Raw genomic sequence first — 25585 nt, 5'->3', positions numbered from 1 at the left:
TGGAGGAACAGGGAGCATCTTCCCATTATGTGTGTGTACAGCACCTAGCACAATGGGGCCCGATCCCTGCCTAGGATCGGCCACAACACAAATAATAATCAACGATCATTTACTCCTGCATAAAGTAGGTGCAAGGAGGGTGTATGATTCTAGCAGTCTGATTTGGTAGTACTCTACTGTACTCTTCACCCACTCCTTTTGCCCAAGTGTAAATAACGACACAAGATGTAGAGCAGTGGAGAATCAGCCCCAGTGCATAATGGGTCCAACTGTATTCTCAGGTACATAGTTGCAGCACTCATTAACTTGGAGTTGTATCCGTGTCTCTGAGGGCAGAATAAGGCCCAATCCATTGAAGTCAATATGAGTCTTTCTGTTCACTTCAGCGGGGTTTGGATCAGACTGTTAGCGGTTATCAGACACATCACCCCAAACAGTATCTAGTCTCACTCTGCCTACCCCATGCTAGTATCTGGCGGTGTGTCTTGGAGGTTCTGTTTGTTTGATATATGTCACTATACATGGAGTTGATCAGTAAGTGGTGGAGAGGAATAGATCAGAAAGATCATTCAATGCCCGAGGTGCAGGGTTGTAATTAAGTTTGGGACGCAGGGGAAAGACAGCTCAAGTGTGAAAAGAACCCTTCTTAAAAATGAGCATTTTGCTAAACGGATTTTGGTCCTCTGATTCAATAATATTGTGCAGGCTTTCAGCCACCCTGGAGTAGCATATTGTTCACTCATTTTTCCCCTATTAATAAACATGCCCAAGCACTTAAATGGAATAATGTGCCATGTGAAAAAAACACAACTTCATGTCCCTATGGGGGAAAAAATATATGTACAGGGAAAGAGTCATACCTGCACATTTTGTTTACTGAAATAGATTGTTGCTTTGTTTCTTAGGGCTTTACTTTGTGTTACAAGAGTAACTTTATTTCTCCTCTTGTTTTGGGTAGGCAGTCATTTTTTAGTGACTCTTTCCTTTTTCAGCCAGTTCATCCATGCAGTACATTTTTTAGTCAAAGCCAATACTGTTTTCGGAGGAGTTTTTACATCCGTGGGGAAGATGCTGTCAGAATTGGAACCATTCAAATCCCATTATGAACTGCAAAATAAGGAACAGTCTCTTAGCGGGGGCAGAAAATGACTTTGAGTTAAAAAAAATAGGAATATAGGAAGCGCAACATAAAACTATATGTGCTGGGTGTATGGAAAGAGAGTATCTTGAATCTTTATTCCCTTAAGTGAGCTTATCTTCTAATCTTGGAATGGCTTCTGAATGCCTACAATTACATCAGCAATTTGAGTGTGTGTGAAGGTACCATACTATCCCCCCCCCTCCATCCCCCAGCAATTGCATAGCCTGCAATGTCAGAAAATGTTATTTCAGTTGGAAAAATCTCACTGTAACTTTAAGATTCCCTCTAAGCTCGAATGAGTTATTACAGCAGGTTTTCACCTGGGCTGATAACAGGTCTCTAGGGGAGCATTCTCCTCTGAGCTCCTGGGTAGAGGTCATATTTTATACTAATATTAGATTATGGTAATAATGTCGCACTCGAGGGGGAGTTTTTCTCTCAAAGTGTGTTTCATTTTGAGGCATTTGTGTGTGAATTGCAGTGGGCATCTCAGCTGCAATCTGTCCTGGACAGGGAGCATGTATTACCCCAGTGACTGCAACTCCTCCGAACCAGGTGCCTAGTGCTCTGCTGACTGGAGGGGAACTATCCACTCTCCATACCCTTTGGAGAGGCTAGCATTGCCATTGATTCACCTCTCCCAGGCCTTGTAATCGGGAAGCACAAGCACTGGCAATTGGGATGGCACCTCCCCAAAGGGAGGAAGGGGACCTCTTTTGCCTTATTCCACAACCTTCTGCCTACCCACTCAAAAAAATGTCTGGGAAGTGTACCACTACGCAGCACACCGGGGACGGTTCAGCTGGGACTTTGACCATAAACACCCCCCAGCTCTGTTGTGAGGAGCTAGCTATCTCCCCATTAGCTCCTTTAAAGGGAACGGCAAACAACTCTGAAAGGAGTCCAGTGTATTTTTGTGCACTAACTGCCCCACTTACTCCTCTTATGTGGGGCAATCAGCACATCCGTAATTGTAAATGAACCCAGCGGGATTTTTTTCATAAGAGGTGTGTTCATTATTTTATATTTGGAAGGTCATAAAAATAACACTTGGCAAAAACAAGCTAGTCGTAGTCATATTATAGCAGCCCTCTGTAGGCCTTATCCAAGATCAGGGCCCCATTGGGCTCAACACTGCTCAGATACCTAGTCTCTGTCTCAACGAGCTTACAATCTAAAGAGAAAAAGACCAGCAGGGGTATAACAGGGCGAGGTGCCCCAGGAATAGGAAGTGACGCTTTTGTTTTGTGTGGCCTTTAATGCGGGAGTTGGAGTTTTATTTGCTGTTTATCTTTATGTTCCTAAACCCAGGAGCCAAGGAGGGGTATATTTTTGGCCCTCAAAAGTCTGCAGGGAGTTCATTTGAGAAACCAAGAGGGGACACTGAAGTGAGGAGCTGCTCGCAGGCCTGCCTGAGGCCACTAGGGGGTTGTAAGGAGGTGGCAACTTGTTCACAAGGGGAGAGAGAGGCCCAAAGGGATGGCAGGTCTATGGCTATATAATAGAGTCTCCTAAGTTCCAGTCCAGAGCCCTAGACTATACTGCCTCTCAGCATACATAATAAGAAGGAAGGTTCCCTTACTTCCTACCCACTGGAAAGATCCATGTTCCAGTAGGACGCCAGTGGTATTTGTGGTTTCTCAGGATCATCACAACAGAGTAGAATTTGTGGCCAGCACAACTTCAGAACAGCTGAAATGAAGGGAAAACAACTCAATGTGAAATGAGTGGTGCACTAAAAGAGCAACCTTCCTAGTCTCTTGGGCATAATTTTTTTTTAGCTTGTTCATTAAAGCACCTGCAGCTCATATTTCAGTTATAACTCTCCATCTCTACTCCCATTTAAATGTGCAAACTAGAAAATTATCCAGAAATAGAAACTGAGAAACAAGTAAAAAAGGCTTAACTCTGGAACCCCTGTACTTCCAAAGCCAGCAGGTCACAAGTGGAGGTGAGGTTCATATGTTAGTACACTGAGCAATGATGGGGTGGGAAGGGAGAATTATTTGCATGTCTGTGTCTCCTTTCACCGGAGGGTCTCAAAGGACTTTAATTAGGCCTCACAACAGCCTCACCAAGAAGGTATCATATTATGGGGAGTTAGGGGGAGGTGGATAAAGGGATCTATCCTGCCAGGGGCTGAGAACCCTGGCCACCCCAAACAAAAGATTGAAGTATATGCTTAACTTTAAGCTGGGGATGCCGAAGTCAACAGAACTACTCATATGCTTTGCTTAATCAGGCCAGAGCACTCAGCATCTTGCAGGATTGAGCTCAAAGTGAGACATACAAGGATTAAAGCCAACAGTTTCAAACATGAAATTTACAATGAAGCACTTATTCCCCTGTCCTGCAAATAATTAATTACATGGGTAATTACTGAGTTCATACCAGACATCACTTTCATTGATTTCCAGGGGGCTTCTCAGATGCCTAAAGTTACTCAGGTTGGTGTGTGACTATTTGCAGGATTGGGGCCCCAGGTTGTCAGATCGTGGGAGAAGGTCTGTCTTGTTACTGAACCAAGGGGCTGTGCTCCCTGACAGCAGCCCTGAGGCACTACTGTAATAACATCCCCATACTGAAGCATGTCAATAAGTAGTCTGATTTTAAAGATGCTGAGCTCCTGAAGCTCCCACTGGAAAACCTGTCCTGTGATGATGATGATGATGATGATTTTTTTGGCCAAAAGCAGAGATTGACACACATTCCTTTTCAAACAATGTTGCAAAATACCAGCTGATAACTGGACAGGAAAAACTGTAGCATCATGTCCTTCCAGGCTATTTTCTTCCCTACATTTGAAAGATAAAACTACAGCTCCTAACTCTAAACTGACAAAGACAAATCTGAGCTGTGATTGATTTTGTTTTGAAGAACTCAATGGAGTGACAATTTGCCCCTGTTTCTTTCTCTTGATATGTTTTGATTTTTGTATTTCCTTTGAAAAAAAAAAAAGAGGCTGTCCTTTTCTGCTGGCAAAGCCCCAGATCTTGATTTCTTTTTGTTTCCTGGATAGCTGATTTGATGGTCATGGTTCCAAAACTCATGGCTTTAAAAAAATAAAATAAATAAATAAAAGTGAAATGAACAGCGCACACCCAGGAGAACCTCCTGCCATTACATGAAGCAGCTGTTAATGATGCCTTTGATAACGTGCCATGCTGAAGGGACTGCTACATGATTTCTTTTCTGTATCCAGACGGCAGTGTTTTTAGCCTGATTGTATTTGCCCGCAGGGGGGTTACAATAGCATGTTTTCAAACAGAGCCACCATGAAGCACCTTGTGTCACAAACAAGGCTCATTAGCATAGCTCAGCAATTAAACCAAAGCTCGGCCTGCCGGCCTGAGATAAAGAACTCCCAATTTATGGCCCAGTTGACTTTTGCTGGAGATTAATTGGCTGACAGCTTGGAGTGGTGACGTTTTGTCTCCTGAGTACAGCTGTTCACAAGGGTGATCTTTCAGAATGTGACTTTTCCCTGGACTAATCAAGGGTATTAACGCTAACTAATTCTAGGGAAAAGCCAAGGGCTATGGTTTTCTAAATGTGGGAACATCACAGGCCCCAAACAGCTGGGATGTGCTAGTGCTTTCCTCTCCTTGAAAACAACAGCCCTGCTGGAGTATGGCTACCCATCTGGCAGGCTCTTCTAATTCACATCATAAATGCAAATGATATTTATGTTGTTTATTTTTACTAGAATTTAATGAAGGTTAAACCGAACTGAATATACATACATGCGTATCTCTCTCCCAACAGCACATATGTATTATAACATTGTACTAATGATGTTATAGTTATAGTGGATGTGCTTCCATTTAAGACTCTGCTTTCAGATGCTTGTGTCTTTCTGAAAATTACTCTTTTGGATGAAATTTTTATGCTTATTCTCAGCCCAGTGGCAAATGGGTTTGTTTGCCTGTAAGTCGGATTCTGATTCATCTGATTTGAGATCTGAGCATGACAGATGCGTGGATTTTTTTGGTTTGGGTTGATTTTTTGGCTGAAAGCTGACATGGTCAATTGTTAATCCAAAAGCATAACGCTCTGTAGTCACAAAAATAAACAGTAATGGGAAAGAAGTGGGGTAGTTCAGACTGTCACCTTCACGAAGGTCATCTTCATGCACAGTAGAAGATACGGACGTCCCCGTGACAGCGCAATGAAAAACTAAAATACAAAACAATATCGATGGGAAAAAAATCATTCCAGTCAGGAATTTATAAAACAAAAAATTTAAAATCTCGAACAACACCCAGTTGACAGCTCCTTTTGCAGTATCGGTGATTGCCTGCTAAATTGGCATGTCTGCTCTCCCTGTCTTGCTTCATCCAGGTACCAGAACTGGCTCTCCTGAAAGCCAGTGACCCTCAGTAAAGGAAAAATACAGAGTGGATTTCTTCTGACCAGGAGAACTAAACTTCAGATTGGAATTCAATGGTCCTTTGTTCGTTTTTGAATAAACAAGAGCCTGGGATCAGTGTCTCCCTCCTGTCTAAAAATGTAAACTGACAAATCTGTGAATAGCAGGAGTGTCACTAACATCCCTTTTGTAACAGCTGTGCAAGCCTGTTACATCCAATACCCTCAGGGCCCACATGGGATTAGAGATATGCTTAACTTTACTACAGTGAGTAGTGCAATTGAAGGCAAGGGAATTACTTATAGTAGTAAATTAAGCATGTGTATAAATTTGTGTAACACCAACAGTGCTGGGTGACAAATCAGGAGGAATAGGAATCAAACCTGGGACCTCTGGCTCTTAAAGCATAAGCCTCTGAACCTAGCATGTTAATCAAAGCTGTCATAGGCTCATCAACATATACATGTGGCCCAGCCCCTACTAAACAGGGGACAGAGTGTCACAATGTGTGTGTGTGTGTCTGTGTGCCATCTGCAGGATCAGGGCCTATGTATGAGCTCCACTCCATCAGAAGGGCAGCTGTATCTGCAGTAATGAGGAAGGTGCCAACTCTGCAGTTGACTCCACTTGGGCAGATCCTTGCATTTGCATGGAGTCTCATTAATGTCAATGAGTTTCCATGTAGGCAGGGGGCTCTGTCCATGCACAGTCCATTTCAGGATCAGGGTCTAAGTGACGCAACATCACTACAGCCTGGCTCGATGACAGGAGCTTTAAAACACACATTCCTGAAGCACCTTTGATGAGGGCGAGCTGATATGGGGAATCTGAACCCTTGACACTAGGGATTCTCTGGCTGTCACCAAATACCAATTTCAAGGGACAGATGATGGCCCAGATGTAGAGCACGGTGTCATTATTCTCTGAAATCAATGGAATAATCTGTTGTTAAAATGACAGGAAATCTATTTTTATCTAAGTTACAAGGGAAGGAATTTCAGGTACAACTGTGAGTATTTAATGTGTATAAAGTATTTTACCATAAATACTACATGGTATAAAATTAAATATCTCCCACCTTTACAGGTCCTCTTCTGGTTTACTCACAGCCTCCATCCCCCTGCTACCCTTTTTCCCCATCAGTATTAAAATTAGGACTTTAGGACAGCCACAGACTTCAGTAGGGTACCAGCTTCTAACTCTCCTTTGCAATTAAAAAGCACTGAATTTTACAGTGCTGGCATTACAACATGGTATCATACAGAGCATCTGGATTAGGCAACAAGGCAGTGAGTTAAGGAGAGAACTTTGTCCTTCAAGTGTCTTGTTTTTGGTGCATATAACCCACACTCTTTGCAATATATTATATATAATATAAGGCCCTGATCCTGCAAGCACCATATATGCTTAACATTGAAGGGTTTGCAGGATTGGGGTTTACGTGTGACTGTATATATAACATACATACGTTTGTGTACATTATGTCAATTATAGAACTGATACTGATGCCTAGATTCATAGATTTTAAAACCAGAAGGGACTGTTATGATTGCCTGTATATCACAGGCCTCAGAACTTCACCCTAATTACTGTGGTTTCATATATCTAAGTACAACTGCTTGTGCAAGAGAGTAATTCCTAGCGCTGTGTCAGACTTCTATAACTGGGATGGGACGCACTATCCATCTCGGGCTCCTGGGACCCTGGCCACTGGGGCAATGAAGACTCAAAAATCCTTCTCGTGCTTGTTGGCAAGAGTTAAGAGTCTGGCAGGAAAGCATTAGGGTCTGGTAGATCGAGGTAGCTGGAGCGGAGCTCATTAGGCTACTAGGCACAGCTGGTATATAATATGCATACATCATGCAGGAGGTGAAAGCTATAGAAGAATCAGACTGTTGATCAGGAGTTATAGAGTTTAAAGCCAGAAGGGGCCACCAGATCGTCTTAGTCCAGGGGGTCTCAAACTCCCTTCTGACAACAAAAATTACTACATGACCCCAGGAGCAGGAAGGGGGAACCAAAGCCGGAACTTACCCGAGCCCCACCATTTTGGGGGGAGCCCAAGCCCCACTGCCTCGGGCTGGGGAAGCCAAAGCCAAGCCCAAGGGCTTCAGTCGCAGGCAGCAGGGCCTGTAACCTGAGCCCCGCCACGCAGGGCTGAAGCCCTCAGGTTCGGGCTTCAGCTTCGGGCCCCAGCAAGTCTAACACCAACTCTGGCAACACCATTAAAATGGGGTCATGACCCTCAGTTTGAGAACTGCTGATCTAGTCTGACCTCCTGTATATCACAGGCCACCAATACCACCCAGCAACTGAAAGTAGACCAAAATATTACAGCCCACAGAAGACTAGAGTGTCATGTGCCACAGGAAGAGAATAGGAGGAACCAAGGTGCAAGAATAGGAGGAACACAAATACAAGAAGCCTGGGAAACAATCCGGGAGAACTGGAAGTCCTGACACAGTTAAAGAATTATGATGTGATTGGAATAACAGAGACTTGGTGGGATAACTCACATGACTGGAGTACTGTCATGGATGGATATAAACTGTTCAGGAAGGACAGACAAGGCAGAAAAGGTGGGAGAGTTGCACTGTATGTAAGAGAGCAGTGTGACTGCTCAGAGTTCCAGTATGAAACTGCAAAAAAACCTGAGAGTATCTGGATTAAGTTTAGAAGTGTGAGCAACAAGGGTGTTGTCGTGGTGGGAGTCTGCTATAGACCACCAGACCAGGGGGATGAGGTGGACAAGGCTTTCTTCTGGCAACTAACAGAAGTTACTAGACCACAGGCCCTGGTTCTCATGGGGGACTTCAATCACCCCGATATCTGCTGGGAGCGCAATACAGCAGTGCACAGACAATCCAGGAAGTTTTTGGAGAGTGTAGGAGACAATTTCCTGGAGCAAGTGCTGGAGGAACCAACTAAGGGCAGAGCTCTTCTTGACCTGCTGCTCACAAACAGGGAAGAATTAGTAGGGGAAGAAAAAGTGGATGGGAACCTGGGAGGCAGTGACCATGAGATGGTCGAGTTCAGGATTCTGACACAAGGAAGAAAGGAGAGCAGCAGAATATGGACCCTGGACTGCAGAAAAGCAGACTTTGACTCCCTCAGGGAACTGATGGGCAGGATCCCCTAGGAGAATAATATGACGGGGAAAGGAGTCCAGGAGAGAAGGCTGTATTTTAAAGAATCTTTATTGAGGTTGCAGGAACAAACCATCCCAATGTGTAGAAAGAATAGTAAATATGGCAGGCGACCAGCTTGGCTTAAGAGTGAAATCCTTGCTGATCTTAAACACAAAAAAGAAGCTTACAAATGACCAGGGAGGTGTATAAAAATATTGCTCAGGCATGCAGGAGTGAAATCAGGAAGGCCAAATCACACTTGGAGTTGCAGCTAGCAAGAGATGTTAAGAGTAACAAGAAGGGTTTCTTCAGGTATGTTAGCAACAAGAAGAAAGTCAAGGAAAGTGTGGGCCCCTTACTGAATGAGGGAGGTAACCTAGTGACAGAGGATGTGGAAAAAGCTAATGTACTCAATGATTTTTTTGCTTCTGTCTTCACGAACAAGGTCAGCTTCCAGACTGCTGCACTGGGCAGCACAGCATGGGGAGGAGGTGACCAGCCCTCTGTGGTGAAAGAAGTGGTTCAGGACTATTTAGAAAAGCTGGATGAGCACAAGTCCATGGGGCTGGATGCACTGCATCCGAGGGTGCTAAAAGATCTGGCGGATGTGATTGCAGAGCCATTGGCCATTATCTTTGAAAACTCATGGCAATCGGGGGAGGTCCCAGATGACTGGAAAAAGGTGAATGTAGTGCCCATCTTTAAAAAAGGGAGGAAGGAGGATCCGGGGAACTACAGGCCAGTCAGCCTCACCTCAGTCCCTGGAAAAATCATGGACCAGGTCCTCAAGGAATCAATTCTGAAGCACTTAGAGGAAAGTGACCAAGAACAGTCAGCATGGATCAGGGCCGGCTCCAGACCCCAGCGCGCCAAGCGCGCGCGTGGGGCGGCATTTTGCCAGCAGGGCGGCAGGCAGCTCTGGCGGACCTTCCGCAGTCATGCCTGCGGGAGGTCGACCGGAGCCGCGGGAACAGCGGACCTCCTGCAGACATGACTGCGGAGGGTGCGCCGGTCCCGCGGCTCGGGTGGACCTCCCGCAGGCATGCCTGCGGATGCTCCACCGAAGCCGCGGGAACAGCGAAACCTCCGCAGGCACATCTGCAGGAGGTCCCGCGGAGCCGCGGGTCCGGCGACCGCCAGAGCGCGCCCCGCGGCGCGCCGCCCTGCTTGGGGCGGCGGGATTTCTAGAGCCGCCCCTGGCATGGATTCACCAAGGGCAAGTCATGCCTGACTAACCTAATTGCCTTCTATGACGAGATAACTGGCTCTGTGGATGACGGGAAATCAGTGGACGTGTTATTCCTTGACTTTAGCAAAGCTTTTGATAGGGTGTCCCACAGTATTCTTGCCAGCAAGTTAAAGAAGTATGGGCTGGATGAATGGCCTATAAGGTGGATAGAAAGCTGGCTAGATCGTTGGGCTCAACGGGTAGTGATCAATGGCTCCATGTCCACTTGGCAGCCGGTATCAAGTGGAGTGCCCCAAGGGTCATTCCTGGAGCCGGTTTTGTTCAATTTCTTCATTAATGATCTGGAGGATGGCGTGGACTGCACCCTCGGCAAGTTTGCAGATGACACTAAACTGGAAGGAGTGGTAGATACCCTGGAGGGTAGGGATAGGATACAGAGGGACCTAGACAAATTAGAGGACTAGGCCAAAAGAAACCTGATGAGGTTCAACAAGGACAAGTGCAGAGTCCTGCATTTAGGACGTAAGAATCCCATGCACTTCTACAGACTAGGGACTGAATGGCTAGGAAGCAGTTCTGCAGAAAAGGACCTAGAGGTTACAATGGAAGAGAAGCTGGATATTAGTCAACAGTATGCCCTTGTGGCCAAGAAGGCTAACAGTGTTTTGGGCAGTATGAGTAGGGGCAGATCGAGGGACGTAATCATTCTCCTCTATTCTGCATTGGTGAGGCCTCATTTGGAGTACTGTGTCCAGTTTTGGGCCCCACACTACAAGAAGGATGTGGAAAAATTGGAAAGAGTCCAGCGGAGGGCAACAAAAATGATTAGGTGACTGGGAGCACATGACTTATGAGGAGATGCTGAGGGAACTGGGATTGTTTAGTCTGCAGAAGAGAAGAATGAGGGGGGATTTGATAGCTGCTTTCAACTACCTGAAAGGGGGTTCCAAAGAGGATGGATCTAGACTGTTCTCAGTGTCCCATCTCTGATGCTTCAGAGCAAGGTCTCTAGTTTATGATTGTTCATTCCTTGGCAGAGGAGGCCTTCTGTTATGAGAGTGCTGTCTATCTGTAAATACTTAAGGTGTTGGTAGATGGTGCTCAAGAATATGTAGCCTAGTTCCTAGATTGTGTAGGAGCAGTAAAATGTGGCATTGCGCGTGTCAAGTGGTTTTCTTTGGGTAGATCGTCACATCGGCTCCTAACAGCTTCCTTTGGAAAGGTGTGTGTTTCCTCTGGAGAAGAGAGGAGGGTTAGTGAGTGCCAGCTTTGAGACCGTATTTCAACTCAAAGCTTGGTGAAACTTGCCTGGCTTAGAGTTTTGTTATGAAACAAATCTTGCTGCAAACTTTACTGGGTATTGTGAGCCTGGGCTAAGCAAACAGCCACCTGGGGTGACCTATGGCCTGAGGAAAGAAACATGAGAAACTCTGTGATTGGTTTTGAACACTGCCACTCTGAAATTGAATAAAGGGTTGCACTAAGTCCATCATGTCTTGAAGCATTTCTGACGGTCCCGTTCCTTAGCTAGCAGATGGTGTTAATTCTCCTAAAGGCAACATAAATGCTAGTTAATTTGAGGCTGACCTACTGTGGAATGTTACTGGTTCCATAGTAGTGGTGAATTGTTACTTGCCTGCATATAAATAGGGAAATGCACTTCTGTAAGCTATTTCCTCATTAATAGGAGGAAAATCTCCAAAATTAATGTTCGTCTGTTTAAGAGCAAGTAGATAATTATTCAAACTACTCCAGACAGAGTTTTAGACTCTTTCAGTGTCTTCTCCAGATTCATGCTCAGTTTCCTCTTTCCCGTTCTCACTCCTACCGGTCAGTGGTTTGAAGTGAGGTTCTTCACACAGTTTGGTGGCGTTTCTCTGTTTGGGTGTAATGTGATAACATTTGAACATTTCAGGGACTGTTCTAGACACCACGGAACACAATCCTATTGACTTGGATGAAAATCAGAATGTCAGGAAATGGGGGACATATAGAATCGCTGGCATCTGGTTAGCAGTCTCAGCAGCTTCAGTCTGGTCTGTAATTGTCTGTGGATCAAAGAACCAGTTGATGGCAGCCATGAATGCCTTCCAACCTAACAACTTCCCCATCTCAGTTCTGCCTATTGTCCCCAAATAGTTTAAAATGTTGGAACACTGAATGACTTCTCCCAGGCAGAAAGAAGAGACATAATAATGTGTGTGTGTGGGGGGGGGGTGTAAGTGGGGGCACACAGAGTCCCTGGTATCATGGGGAATGGGGGCCACCCAGAGCCTCTGCCATAAAAAGGTGGTATGTGGAGTTTCAGGGAGTCCCTACAGTGTGTGGGGGGGCAGGGGGAGGAGGAGGAGGCACACACAGAGCTTTTGTTGTGAGGGATGCATTGTGTGCAATGACCTTGGCCTGCAGAAGCTATGATGTGTGTGACAACCCCCCAGCATATGATTCTGAAAACATCTCTATTGTAACTTCCCTGCCTTCAGTCACCTAAGGCTGCCTGGGCCTGGTCTGTCTAAGATCATCAGAACTAGGCAACTTGCTCAAGTATGAAAATATAGTATTAGTCCATTTGTTTCTCCCATTAATCTTAGAAGCTACTGAGGCAGAGAGAAAGGAACAAAGCAAGCGTCACCTCTCTCTACTAGCCAAATGATCTGAAATAGATTAAAATAACTTAGATACAGGTCAGACCTAAGCCTCGAGAGGGGAAAATAGTGGTGTAGGTCTGAGGATGAGACCTGGGAAGAAGGGACCACGTAAGGGGTGATGGTGGTAAGGATTTGAGGAGGCCACAAATTACTACCAGATTCTGGTACCCTTACTCATAATCCTGGGTAGTGCCTCAGTCTGCAATTAGTCCCGTTGATTTCAAGATTACTATTTGCAGAGTAAACCCAGGTTTACTTGTAAATTTAGATCTTTACTCACTTTGAGTTGTAAATCAGAATTTAGGCCTTAGGCTGATGAGTTAGTAGGGATGAACTGTGGCTAGTCTTGGGGCATGGGTACACGATGCATGGAACAGTGGCAATGCTGCAGCTATGCAGATGCAGTGTAGATGCTTCCTACATTGATGGAAGGGATTTTTCCATTGATTTAGATAATCCACCTCCCCAAGTTGCAGTCACTAGGTTGATGGAAGAATTCTTCCATCGACCTAGCCATGTCTGCACTGGGGGTTAGGCTGGTGTAATTACAGCTCTCAGGGGTGTGAATTTTTCCACACCCTTGAGAGACATAGCTAGGTCAAGCTAAATTTTAAGCATAGACCAGGGCTCAATCTCTCTCTTTAACATGAATGTGAGTTGGAGTGTTTCTACTAGCACAGATAGTGCCTCAAGTTCTGCCAATTAAGCATGTGAAACAGTTAAATAGAAAAAAGTTTAGTACTATTTTTAAGATAGTTACCTGAAGATCACTATGTAGATATGGTCCTGTTCTGCTCTTACTTACACTGTTGTATATCAGGTGTAACTCCACTGAAGTGAACAGTTAGATTAATATAAAAGAAATCAGTATTGGGCCTTATAATCTCTGCAATCACCATCGGTGAAAGGCTTGTACAGACTGAGCAAGGAGGAAGAATACTTTGTGCTAATAGTTATAATTATGCTGAAGTACCAGGGTCAGTAGCAGTATTTGCAAATTGCCTAGCAGTTTGTTTTTCCCAGGATCAGAGGAAACTTGTTGCAATGTAGAAAGGCAAAAAGAAGAAAAAAAACCCTCTCCTTTTCCCTAGTTACATTGCTGAAAGCTTGAACCTTTCCTACAATGCCTCATTATAAGAGCTGCCAAAAGCAAAGCATGTAGTCGGATTCACTTGCTTGTGACTTACAGCTGGAAGTGTGCACTGAAGCTGTGAAATTTCTGCAGAGCCATGACGTTCAAGGGAAGGTGTACATACTCTGTTATAACCAGGCTAGCCGAATACAGAAAAGACAGACCGTTACGAAGGAGCTCTCAAACAGAGAGGCAAAATGGAGAGAAGATCATTACTGATGTGCCCACAAAATGCACAAGAACGATCAGTTCAGGAATGTAACTGTTACTGTGTTTTGCTCTCAGCAAGAGCTCACTGATGAGGGGACTGCTTCTTGAAAGGCTTTTTTGGGTTGTGCCAATAAATAACCCAAGCTTCAGTCAAAAGCCCTTGATTCAGGCTTGACTCGGCATGTACATGAACTGTTTTCTCAGATCAGGTTCAGCTGGTATTTGGTGTTGTGCATGCTTGGCATTCTTAGTTACTGCTTTAGTGATCGGTGAAATTGCTGTCTACAATCCTGCTTTGTAACTTTCACAGGAAGTTCTTATTATGAGAGCATTTCTGGCATGCACTGCCTGATATAGGACCTCTCTGCATGATCAGTGGGGGATCAGGTGAATGAACGTTGCTCACAAAACCACGTTATATGCAGAAAATTCAATTATGTGAATTGTGCTAGCAGCCAAAGGTTCTGACCAGGATTGGATTCCCGTGTGTGTGTGTGTGTGTGTGGAGTATGGCCCCCATTACAACAGTAACTGAGTGCCTCTATCTTTAATGTATAAATTCTCGGATACCCCTGTGGGGCAGGGAAGTGCGATTAGACAAAACTGACAAAGGGTAGTGAGGCAAATATCGTTCCTTATTTGTATTTAGAGTAGTGATCAAGGTGATGGCGAGACCCATACCCAGTGATATCTTATCTATTTAGGGTGACCAGATGAGGAAGAAAATATCAGGACACAAGGGGGGGGGCATCGGTGGAGGAAAAAAAAAAAGCAGACTGCCACCGATGGAGCAAAACAAAAAAAACCCAAACAAACAAAACGGAGTACTGTGAAATATCGGGACAAATTGCATCCCGACCAAACATCGGTCGGGAGGGATGCAGGACAAACGCCTAGATATCGGGATGGTCCCGATTTTATCGGGACGTCTGGTCCCCCCATATCTATTCCAGATTTCAGTGTCGAGATGTGCATGCTGCATTGTAACAACACCAATTCCCGGGTAGCATTGCCTGACTCTGGCTTGAGTTGCCCTGACTCAACAAGGGCTATTATCTGCTTTCATTCTACAGAGACAAATGCTACAAGAGTTAACCCAGAGCAAGATAATGACACATACAAGCAACAGGGGTGCCACAGAATCCACAGACTAATTTTTTCTTCTTCCCCCCACCCCCAAACACACACTGAAGCATGACAACTTCCAACGCAGCTGTATGGATGGGGGAAAAAAGCTGTCAGCAAAGCCTGAAGAAAAAAAGCTACTAGGCTGGATAATGAGGTAACCACCGCAGAGCTAAAGTTAACCTGTGAGAGAAGAATTCTTGGACTTGGACATAGCAGGGGGCAGGGTGAGAGGCTTTCTAAAGGTTTTGCTTTGTACCCTCCTCCCACCCCCCTAAATATTGAATAGCTGCATTTTCCGATGAATATTTGACTTTCAGTTGTGTCTATATCCCTCATAAAATTTTGCTCAAGTGGCAGGTTGCCAGTGCATTTTTCGGCATTGAAGGTGACTGCTACCAGCCGAAGAGAAAGTAGCTGTATAATAATCCTCTGTGCTTTGAGTCTGTGCCTTTGATCCAAGGTCTCAAAGTACTCTGCAAGGACTTTGATGTATAACCTGGCTTTGCACCTCTTTAAAATGGATTCCCCCCTAGACAATGAAAGGAACTTTCAGCAGGGCCTAAGGCGGCCCATGTGACCCATATTTCTTACTCCACTGGGAACTATGCTGTGTGCTCAGCTTCTCTGTGAGAGGCAGGGAGTGGAAAGAATCCTATTGCTGCAGCTGGAGAGTCCATGTGGAGCTGTTCTGTCAGCAGGGCTCTCCGGCAAAATCCAGTTTGTTTTTCCTCAATATATTTGGAAGAGGGGGCGGAGACTGCTTGTTTCAACTCTGGCTTGGGCAATTTGTATACATGGCTGCTGAGGGGCGTCTCCAGAGCATGGCTTCTGGAATGCCTCTCCTTTCCTGAGCTGCAAAACACAGTCTGGTTTAGGGGGGTGGTGTGGGGTGCTCAGTTCCATTGTGTTGAGACTATGTAGAGCATTTTAGATGATGACAAGCCTGCAGATGTAGAGGAGAAAGAAAAGAGTTTTTAGTGCAGCATCTTTATGCAGACCTCTTTCTTTGCTCCATTTTACTCCCCTTTTCTTCTCCTCACCAGCTGTGATGATTGTCATCCCTTTGTTCGGAATAGGAGGGGGGAGAATGACAACTGTTTATTCTGTGTCTCAAAAAGAGATGATCTTCGATCCCACTTATGGGTTTTTCTTTCAGGCCTTTGCCAGGGAAGTCAAAGCTGATGCTGGCACAACTGCTATCAATGTGAAATCCAGTGACAGTGATTTAAACACAAAAGACATGGATTTCTCTCCTTATCTGCAAGGTAAGACACTTACTGTAGTAGTTCTCAGTTAGATGAACTTGGCCAGTAGGAGGAAGGATGATCGTGTGGTGAAGGGACTGGACTGAGACTCATGATAATCTTGGGCAAATCACTTAATCTAGCTGTAACGAGGAGCCCTTGTGTCACCTTAGAGAATAACAAATTTATCTGGGCATAAGCTTTTGTGGGCTAAAATCCACTTCATCAGATGCACGGCATGCAAAATACAGTAGAGAGGTATAAATACAACGCATATGAAAGATGGAAGTTGCCTTACCAAGTGTGGGTTCAGTGCTAACGAGCTAATTCAATTAAGATGGAAATGGGCTATTCTCAACAGTTGACAAGAAGGAAGGGGGGGAAAATCACTTTTGTAGTGCTAATGAGTTCAGCTCATGCATCCGACGAAGTGGGTATTCACCCACGAAAGCTCATGCTCCAAAACGTCTGTTAGTCTATAAGGTGCCACAGGACTCTTTGCTGCTTTTACAGATCCAGACTAACATGGCTACCCCTCTGATAATGAGTTCAGTGTAATCTAGGTGGCCCATTTCAAACAGTTGACAAGAAGGTGTGAGTAACAGCAGGGGGAAAACTAACTTTTGAGAATAGCCCACTTCCACCTTAATTGAATTGGCTTGTTAGCACTGACTCCCCACTTGGTAAGGCAACTCCCATCTTTTCATAATACACAGCATATACCTCTCTACTGTATTTTCCACTCCATGCATCTGATGAAGTGGGCTGTAGCCCACAAAAGCTTATACCCAAATAAATTTGTTAGTCTCTAAGGTGCCACACGGCTACCACTCTGAAACCTTAATCTAGCATGTGTCAGTTTCCCATTTGTTAATGGGGCTATACTTCCTTTGTCAGTCTTATCTATTTAGACTGCAAGCTCTTGGCAGGGCCGCCGTCGTGCTGCGGGGGGCGCTCTGCTGGTTGCCGGTCCCGCGGCTCCGGTGGACCTCCCGCAGGCATGCCGCCGAAGGCACTCTGCCTGCTGCCCTCCCGGCGACCAGCAGAGCACCCCCGGTGGCATACCGCCCCAAGCACGCGCTTGGCTTGCTGGGGCCTGGAGCCACCCCTGGCTCTTGGGGCAAGGATTCTCACTATGTGTATAGCACATGGGGTCCTGGCCTCAGTGGAGGCCTCCTGGTGCTACTGTAATATAAATAACTGAAATATTATGTAAATGTAGAATATAAATTTGGGGGTTGGATCTCTTGTCCCTCATCCCCAAATCTCCACTTACCCTTTCGATAAATATTTTTACACATCAAACACTCAACCAAGCACACGTAACAATCAGGTAGACTATTGTAGAAAATGCAGTAATTTCAAACACGACAGTAAAATGCTCTAACATACTTAATTTTCACTAGAAACAAATCTGTGAAGGAATTTCTTAAGCATTTGAGAGAATAATTGAAAAGATCATCAGATGCTAAATGAAGGGAGAGACTTCCTATCTTCTGCTGGCAGTGTTTAAATGTGGCACAGTCTTGTAAATGGCATGTTGGACAGAAAGAATAATGGGTCAAATTCTCAAAAGTTTCTGTCTGTGAAACAATGGAGGAATGCTCTGCACTAAAAGACAGGCCATAGTCTGGCCTGAAGGCACCAGAAGCTGAGGAGGCATACATGCACCAGAATAGGGGCAGGGCTGGTTACGGGTGGATAGTGAAAGAAATGCCTGGTTCAACATGCTTGTGGCAGGGGGTACAAGAGACAGACTCAGTATTACAGTGAGTTCTCCTGATCATGCTGGCAAAAAGAGGAGAGGTACCACTTCCTCCCTTTCCTGGCTGAACTATAATGAGCAAAGATACCTTGTGTACTCTATCTCTGCCAGCCAGAAGAGAATCAAAGGCACCCTATCTGCTGGCTTATTGCCTGAATAAGTTCTGCACTTGCATTAATATGTTTCCATTAGAGTTGTGTGGAGGCTGGGAATGTTGTTTTGTGAAGAATGGTCTCAAGTTGCAGTGGGGGGAGGTTTAGGTTGGATATTAGGAAAAACTTTTTCACTAGGAGGATGGTGAAGCACTGGAATAGGTTACCTAGGGAGGTGGTGGAATCTCCCTCCTTAGAGGTTTTTAAGGCCTGGCTTGACAAAATCCTGTCTGGGATGATTTTGTTGGGGTTGGTCCTGCTTTGAGCAGGGGGTTGGACTAGATTAGTGGTTTTCAAAGTTTGAGTTGCGACCCAGTACCTGGTCGCGGAATGCAAGGCACTGGGGTCGCCTTGCTCAGCACCCAGAGACCCTGGCAGCTGGCCAGTAAAAACTAGGAGTCAAATTAGAGTCCCTACCCAGAAGGGGCCAGCAGCAGGTCCGGCTCATAGGCAGGGGGCCACGGAGCTCCATGCGCTGCCCCCGCCCCGAGCACTGGCTCCACACTCCAGTTGGCCGGGAACTGGCCAATGGGAGCTGGGGGTGGTGGTGCGTGCGGGTGAGAGCCACGTGGAGCCACTTGCACACCTCTGCTGAGGATCCGGACCTGCTTCCGGGGCACAGCGTGGTCCACAGTGCCAGGCCAGGCAGGAAGCCTGCCTCTCCACCCCAGCTACGCCACTGACCAGGAGCCACCAGAGGTAAGCCCATGGCCCAACCCTGTCCCCCAATGCTCTGCCCCAGCCCTGAGCCCCCCCAAACTCAGAGCCCCTTTCTGCACCCCAACCCCCTCATCCCTGGCCCCACCCCAGAGTCTGCACCGCCAACCCAGAGCCCTGACCCCCTCCCACATTTAGGGTGAGAAATTACTTCTTGAAACCAGTCGCTTTAAGAACTTATGCTTAGTATGAGTGTTTTGTTTTATTTGCTTAGTAATCGGCTTTGTTCTGCTTGCTATCCCTTATGATCACTTAAAACCTGTCTTTTGTAGTTCATAAACTTATTTCTTGTTTATAACATAACCTTATTTGTGCAATCCATATCTTGGGTGGGGGGAGATGCTGTGCATCTCTCTCTTCACATCGAGATCTTTCTATACAGCGCAAGACAATATACCTTTGGGTCTGCACTGCAAAGGAGGTGGGCACCTGAGTGATGGGGCAAGTCCCTTAAACTGAGTCTTCCCAGAGCTGATCTCAGTGTCTGTGTCATTCTGCATCTGGGCTGTGGCTCTGCCTGTGTGAGTACTAGAGGAGGTTTAATAGCCTGGCTCAGCAAGACAGGGAAAAGGGGGCCCAGGCTGGCGGAACAGGCAGGCTCAGTGGTATCCCAGTACATCAGGTGGCACCTTAAAGGAGGGCAACCCATCACCGTGGGCATAACCCTTTTCAAACTTAATACTGAGTAAATAAACTGCAGGTGTTCAAACTATTTCAGAACTACACTGCAACCAACAAGAACTTTAGACTGCCTGGACGTTGATGGTGGAATATGAAATTAAATTTCATTTTCCATTAGCGTGAATGCGACCAAACACCAGCATATTGATCTGCAACTTGCAAACTACTGGCAGCATGCTATGGAATGTTAGAGGGGCACAACCACCATATCTAGATGTCTGGCTTCTTGGATAAATTGCCATGAAGTCTAGAGGTGGGATTTTCCAAAGTGGCTGACCTTCAGTAACACTTTTGTGCCTGAGTCCCTTATAGTGAGTTTCTCAAAAGCACTTAGATTAAGGGCTTCCATGTTCTGTGCTTTATTTTTATTGAATCTCGGTGCATCAGTGTGGCCATTTAATAGGAGTGAAAATAACTTAACCTTAAGCAAATGATCTCCTTTTACTGAGGCCATCTCATCTCATCTAAAAGTATTCTTATTCCATAAATGAAAGTCATGTTGCCCTAATGACTGGTGTTTCAGTTTATTAACCACTGCATCTCTTTTATTAGCACATTCTGGTGCTAATATAGGGAAAGCTCTAATTATTACACCCTGTCTAAGGTTCTTAACTTCCAGGTGCTCATGAAATTGCTGTCTTTGTACCGGACCCATTACTAACTTTCACTTTATTGGTTTCTTTTGGTTCCACTTTCAAATGTTTTACTGACTTAAGCCAATACAGAAAATCAACTGAATTATATTTCACCTCCCCTACTTCCCTTAACTCTGAGATGAATTCACAGTTGCCTTATATTAGATTTGGGTGGAGATTCTTGATTTAGACATCGGGATCCAATAAGGCCCATAATATAGGAAGAAGTGCAGCTGGAGAAGGAGATACAGTTGTTCAGTCTACACTGCTACCCTACCCAATATAACAGGAATTTGTATATAACGCGGTAAAGCAGTGCTCCGGGAGAGCGGGGCTGCACACTCTGGTGGATCAAAGCAAGTTTGATATAACACGGTTTCACCTATAACGCGGTAAGATTTTTGGCTCCCAAGGACAGCGTTCTATCGAGGTAGAGGTCTACTTACTGCCTGTTTATCTACCAATAATGGTGAGAGTGGGGAGGAAAAGGACAAAAGCTAGACAGCAACAAACACATCTTTGGAGCAAGGGGGATGGAAAGACAAATAGAAACACATAGTAACCGTACAGCCCTTTAGCCCTAAGCATATGACCATGACCAGGTGAATATGGGGTATTGCATAAGAACACAGACTGGAGTTCTCAGAAGGGCCCAAGAGACTTAGGTGTCTTCATTCCATTGACATTCAATAGAAGTTTAATTGCCTTAAGCGCCTCTGAAAATCACAGCCATAGTTATTCTAGATGAGTAAGGGACTTTATACAATAACCTTAACTGTGTTTCTCAAGCTATCAAATGAAAGAGTATTTCAGCTCCTCAGCTTATTACAGGGGTGGCCAAACTAACTGGCCCTCTGAGCTGCATACGACAAGCTTCGGAAGTTCAAGAGGGGGGGCATGCCTGCCATGGTTTGGGGCTTCCCATCCTCACTGGGCAGACGCCACAGGCCCAGCTCGGTCACATGGTGCTGCTGGGCCCCCTCCCTGCATGGCAGCTGCTGGAGCGGGCAAGCTGGGAGCTGTGGTTGTGGGGAGAGGCAGCAGCAAACAGCTGGGAGATGCCAGGAGGGTCGCTGCTTTTACTGCTGCCCCTCCCTGCAGCTCCCAGGTGTTAGCTCCCTGTGAAGAGGCAGCAGCAAACACCTGGGAGCTGCAGGGAGGAGCTGCTGCTGGTAGGAGCTGCTGCAGGTAAAGGGGGGCATGACTCAAGCTGTTGGGGGGGACCTTTAAATTGTGCCCTCCCCACTCTCAGCAGGCACCAGTCATCTCTGGCAGAAGCCCCTAGCCCCACCACTGGGCAGAAGACCGGAGTTCCCTCACCCCTCGCCTCCCTCCCAGTCTGGTAGGCAGAGAATGGGGGAGCCATGGCGGACTCTGCAAGCTGCACTTTAACTATAAAAGAGCTGCATACAGCTCACGAGCTGCAGTTTGGCCACCCCTGGCTTATTATATACTTGGCCTTCCATCCACTGTCTCAAATCCCATTACAAATACTAAGGATCGGAGTCCCAAAAACCTACCTTCCAGGGTTAAAATGTTCCTCCACTTTCACAGACAGAGAGGATAGGTGACTTGTCCAATGCCACACAAGCAAACTGTGGCAGAGCCAGGAAAAGTGCCCCCCGCCCTTTCCCAGTTCTTTGCTTTAGCGACAAGCCTCCTCTTTCCCTTAAAATAAATCAGCCACCTAAATTGCTACATCCACATTACTAGAGCTCAGAACTGGTACCCCAGCTTCAGTGAGTCAAAAATCTTTCCTCCAAAAAAAAAAAAATAATAAAAATGAGTTTTTTAAATGGCTTTACCTCAAAATGGACATTTTTGTTTTTCTGGCAACTAATCCCTGAATCTCTTCGTTTTAAATCAAAACACTTTTGGTTTACAGTTGCTGAAAACAACATTTAGCTTTTGTTTTTTAATAAAAACTCAAAATGCTGACTGTCGGCTGCATGGCCACCTCTCAGTGTGTGTCTCTGAGGGAGGCCGCGCTTCCTCGCTGAGGTGAGCTCAAAGGGGGTGGGGGAGAGTAGCTACACCTAATGTTCTGGTCCTCTGGCCAGGCAGAGCAGTACGGCAGCCTGGGTCCCGGGCCCTCAGCCAGAGCGGGGCAGCAAACAGGGCAGAGCAGCTAAGCAGTCTAGGAGCCCCAGGTAAGGGTGAGCACCAAGCACAGTCTATGGGGCTCAGGCAGGGGTACCCAAGGAGCACAGAGGAAGGGGAGTACTTCCACCCTAGGGGCGGGGTACCAGGGGGGGACACAGGCCCACCCAATTCCACCACATCCCAGCCCAGGGCCCTACAATGGCAGAGTGGTTCACCACTGGGTCAGCAGGTATCTGCCCACAACACACTGACCTTGCATCAAACCAGCTCCCAACCAGACTGGTACCTGGTCTCCCTGGTCTGCTTCCTACTCTCCCCCTTGGGTGTACCTGCATCTGTCATCTCAGGGAGCTCTGGCCAGTCTGCAGGTGGCAGCACTAGCAATTCCTTGGCATCTCAATCAGCTGGCAGCCCAGGGAGATCTGGCCAGTCTTCAGGCAGCAGCCCTGGCAACTCCTCAGCATCTTGGTCAGCCAGCGGTCCTGGGAGTTTTGGCCAGTCCTCAGGAGGCAGCTCCTCTGCAGGCTCCAGCAGCAGGCAGGATGCATCCATCTCCTGTGGTGGGTCCAGTCCAACTGAGCTGCAGGGCCTGCTTTTTGTACTAACCCCTTCCTGTCCTTCCCCTCCGCTTCCGGCGGGGCAGACGTGACTTGGTTTGGCCACCAGGAGGCGTGTTGTGGTCTGTCCCTGTCACTCTCTGAGGGCGGCCACATCTCCTCACTATAATGACAAACAAAACCCTTTTTAATCTCAAAATTTTATGCCGGGGTGGGTGGATGGGTGGGAGGGGCAGGAATCACTTCCCAAGCAGTTCTAGCAATCTAGCCTTTGGATGAAAAGCATATGAACATCTCTTGAGTCTGTCATATGCATACATGTAATAATACTCCATGAAACAATGTTGTTTTTCAACAGAATTCAGATTTCAACAATTCAGAACATAACAGTAACTCCAAAGAAAACAGAAAATGGAACTAATTGGCCAGACAATAGGAAGAGCCACAAACATTACCCGGGATACCACATGCTGTACAAAACTTCAGCCAAAACCTGTTTTTCAGGCCTCATCAGAGGAATGTGAATCTTATTCAACTGGCGAGAAGCCAAAATCCATCATAGTCAGTTTTTTTTTCCTTTTACATAATCCTGAATTTAGGCTAATATATAAACCAGCTGCAGTTGGGTGATTTTTGCAGGATGGTTCACTGAACTCTGGACTGCAGAGCAATGCACAGTTTGGAACAGATCAGTAAATTGTTTTCCTCAACCACTGGGTTTCATGTCTGCTTCTCAGCATCTGTGTTCCTTTTCCTATGGTTGCAGAAATGAAGCCCCATCATCATTTTAAGAGACATTCTAGATTTAAGAGACATTTATGATTTTGAATATGGATCCTCCACCACTCACTCCCCCAAAGGCTGGTTTAGTGCGATCTACCCCTTGCACCATCTTTGAAATAAGCCTTTGGGAGCAATGCAGGGCGTCTGTGGCTTGTTAGAGTTATCACCGTATTCAAATATGTGAAAGGATGGCTTAGAGGCTTTGGGTTCACTGGATCAGGAACCATAGGTTCAACTCCTCAGGTGTGTTGAGCTACAGTTCTTTTAAAGTGGATAAACTGTAAGCAACTGTCTGTCTTCATGATTTGACCTGTGTTCCATCTGTGTTGCACACATAGTAAAGACCCCATGGCATAGTTTATAAGAGAGAGGATCTGCCTGTATGCTGGGCCAAACATTTCCTCTTCCCGTTGGCTTAGTGAAGTGTTCCAGTTGGCTGCTGTACTTCAGTTCCGCATATTCTAGTTTTTGAAGGGCTTCGGGATGAAAGACAACTCCCCTCCCTAGGGAAATGTTTCATAGTTCCACAGTCGCAGGGATACAAACCTGAGAAATCTTCATTACACTGACTTTCCTCTCTCTTTTCAGAGTGTAAAGATTCCCTTAAACTGTACATCAATAGGCTGTCGTTAAAGAATGCCATAAATTGTATTTTAAGTTGGCATACCACGGAGCATCTCTAAAGTGTCTCTAACTAGCTGGCAACGAAGTCATGCTCTCTCTTTTTCTCTTCCCTATTATGAGGTGAGATATACAGTACCATAGACATAACACTTCTAAACCTGTTTAGTGTGTATGTATTTTTTTTCCCTTTCAGATGAAGACAAGTTTCATTACATGGCTACAAACCTGTATTTTTCCATTCACCGGTTGCTACTGGTGTTGCCCTTTTTGTTTTTTGTTTTAGAAAAACCAGATGGCTTTAGTGTTGTTTACTTCAGGAAACATTTTGAGCATTCAATAATAAAGCTGAGAGGAAATCCTTTACTTCCTTTATGCCTCCTAGCTAGTAACCACATCAATATGAAGTGAGGATGCTTTTGGGTACTGACCCAGTGTCACAGTTCAAAACATAACCATAAATACTTTCAAGATGTAGTCTTGAATCAGACTGGTGGTTAAGGAAAAGCCAGTGCTTCTTGGACAAGAATTCTTTCCTTTCTCCAGCCAGTCTCTAAATTGCACTAGCATCTAGCAATTAACATACAAAGGCTTTTGTATCTGCTGGATCATTTTTCATGTCAATAAACACATTCCTTTGCTTTTCAGTGCCATGTTTAATAATTCTCATTTCCTATGGTGGAAAAAAAACTCTTGTGCTGTATTTGCATTACACAAATCACATGGAAGAAATGCCATATCTGATCAAAGTTATTAAATAAATGTTTGCATAAATCCTTTTTAAAAATCTAGTTTGCTGTTGATAAACAGTATTTTCTCTAGAAAGAGCCAGAAGCATTTGGTTCCTAGCTATGCACGGTGGATTCCCCCCCATCCAAGTTTAGCTGGCAGGAAAGGTCTACAGCTTCTCCTAAACTATCTATCATCTTGTGAACTAGAGTCTGCCTTTAAACAGTGAATGAGGTTTGCTTAAGGTTCACGGGTTTAACTGTCAGTCTCACAGCTAATGTTTTTTGCTCTTTGCTCTCATGTGGGGCATATGGTGGAGTCAGAAGAACTGGGTTCTGTTCCTGGTTTTGCCACTGACCTGCTGAGCAAGCTTGGGTAAGACACTTCGGCTCAGATCCTCCAAGGTATCTAGGTTTCTAACGACCACTGATTTCCATAGAAGTTAGGAGCTTAAATACTTTGGCGGATCTGCACCTTGTGTTCCCTTTCCCACCCTATATTTAGTGGAAAGAAGAACCAAAAAAGGAATGAAAGTTCTTTGTGTGTGAAGAGAGGTTCTAGGTCTTCAGAGCCTAATCCAAGTCCCACTAGAGTCAATAGACTCCTGCTGATTTTGGGACTTGGATTGGATCGTTAGTGAGTAAAATAAATAA

The 25585-nt window shown here is 45.6% G+C and overlaps 1 long non-coding RNA gene across 1 annotated transcript; it reads left to right on the top strand.

Annotated features, from left to right (window-relative positions):
* The first annotated feature begins 14911 nt into the window (after positions 1-14911).
* Positions 14912-23997, top strand: LOC120368919. The gene is made up of 3 exons (XR_005582847.1): positions 14912-15099; positions 16102-16210; positions 23158-23997. It is a non-coding gene; the product is annotated as an uncharacterized LOC120368919 (long non-coding RNA).
* Positions 23998-25585: the final 1588 nt, after the last annotated feature.

Source organism: Mauremys reevesii, linkage group 7 (assembly GCF_016161935.1).
Source record: "Mauremys reevesii isolate NIE-2019 linkage group 7, ASM1616193v1, whole genome shotgun sequence".
Lineage (NCBI taxonomy): Eukaryota > Metazoa > Chordata > Testudines > Geoemydidae > Mauremys > Mauremys reevesii.
Note: the sequence above shows the minus strand (reverse complement) of the source record. Positions and strands in the feature narration are given on the sequence as shown.